Genomic DNA, 1,973 nt, shown 5'->3' on the forward strand with positions numbered 1-1,973 from the left:
AAAATAATTGGGGTGTTCACAAGGTATTGTAAGATATTATATCATTGTATAGTTTAAAACCGCTTTTATCAGCATTGTTGTTTATTGTACATAACTTGAATATCACCGTGGCTTTCGTCGCTATTAAAATTTTTACAGCAAACAACAATGCTGATGAAAGCGTTTTTAAACTATACAACGATACAACACTTTACAACATATTGTGAACTCCCTAAATAGAAGTTAAGCGTTTATTTAAAAATACATACAGGCATATGTATATATGTAATGTACATATACGAAGTAAATGAAATGTAGATACATATGTATGTAGGTACGTTGAAAACCTTTTTGAAAACCACAATGTATATTTACCCTTCTCAAAATAGTTTTTAAAATCAAAACATACATACATAAAATTAACAATAAGTGTTTATTAGCAATAAATAAAAAAAAAAAAAATTAGCAATATTATTTCAGAAATCAACTTTATAATTTTTGCTATATTCATACATGAACTTCGCATAGTCAACTTAAGAAAACTATCGAAACTATCGATAGTTTATTCGATAGTCAATCTCAAACTATCGATAGGTCTGCCTATCGATAGTTTTCCAACACGAGTGTGTGGCACTGCTACAACAATATATGTACATATGTATGTATTATTTATGAAAAACATGTTTTGTAAGAAACTAATTATTACATTTATTAAACTTGAAAAGTTCATACATATTTACAATTTGTGTCTGTACTCTTTCAATTTCCTGGATCTTCCGAAATTTGAAACTTTTTTGAAGTTAATTATACATATATATATTTACTTATTTATTCATAACACATTTAAATACATATACCTACACAAAGCATTGCTGCATACATACCCCTATCTATACTTGTTGGCTTTTTTCGCGGGTGCGAGCAGAAGTGAACAAATTTGCTTGAAAAAAAAAGAACAGATGAACAAAAAGAACAACTTGTTCGTTCATCAGAAAAAGAACGAAAGATTCGAATCTCTGAAAAGAACGAAAAAGCACAACTCTAAAAATTGCACTAAATTCTCATTTAAAATCACGGCTAACTGTAAATATTAACTGTAAATCTATCTATATTAAGGTACATACGTACATATGTGTGTGTTTCTCCATCCGCATTGCATGCCGAAATCACCTGTTGATAAAGCAGTTTTCATATCTCTTCAAAGTCGGCTATGCAGGCCTCCACTCAATATTGAATACTCAATGCGCTACATCTACACACTAACATGTATATATGTATATTAACGTGTGCTTTGAAAAGAGTTGAGGTGGTTGATTGTGAAACAAGCAAACAACAACAATGTTTTCTCCTTCGTTTGATTGCATAAGTAAATAGGTATATGAACAAACTTATTTCAAAAGATGGCTTGTTGTGCGTTTGTTTTATGTAGAGAGTTAGCGCAAAATTTAAGCAAGTCTCCTGTAGCCGTGATCGTCTAGTGGTTAGGACCCTACGTTGTGGCCGTAGTAACCCAGGTTCGAATCCTGGTCACGGCAATGTGTAATTACATTGTCACGGAAGGAGAAAAAAAATTTTTTTTTAATTAAAAAATAATTTTAGTAGAATTTTTCGTATAATTTAGCAACTGCAAATTAAATCGAAACTGAGTAATCTTGTTTATTTTGGGGTTATCAATATGTACAATCTACATTGTACATATTCCATCGTGTCGAGTGACATATTGTATATACATACATATGAATGTATGTAATTATCGAGAAGAGATCTCTTTTATTCTTACAGAACTGAGGTCAGTTTTACTGATACATTTAAGATAAAAATACAATTAATTTTTTTACAGCTGCTATTTAGTACATTCGGATAAACTGAGGCCTGTGCAGTGTTTATAAGAAATTTTTGAGAAAAAAGAACCTAATCAGCATTTCAAACAAAACGCACAATGTAGGTAGCTAACAATTAAAAATTCGAAAAGTATTTTAACTTGAAATTTAGAA

General features: G+C 30.2%; 1 non-coding gene across 1 annotated transcript; it reads left to right on the forward strand.

Annotated features, from left to right (window-relative positions):
• Nucleotides 1-1,442: 1,442 nt before the first annotated feature.
• On the forward strand, nucleotides 1,443-1,514 carry TRNAH-GUG (transfer RNA histidin (anticodon GUG)). The gene has a single exon. It is a non-coding gene; the product is annotated as a tRNA-His (tRNA).
• Nucleotides 1,515-1,973: the final 459 nt, after the last annotated feature.

This window comes from Eurosta solidaginis, chromosome 4 (assembly GCF_040869045.1).
Source record: "Eurosta solidaginis isolate ZX-2024a chromosome 4, ASM4086904v1, whole genome shotgun sequence".
NCBI classification, from domain to species: Eukaryota; Metazoa; Arthropoda; class Insecta; order Diptera; family Tephritidae; genus Eurosta; species Eurosta solidaginis.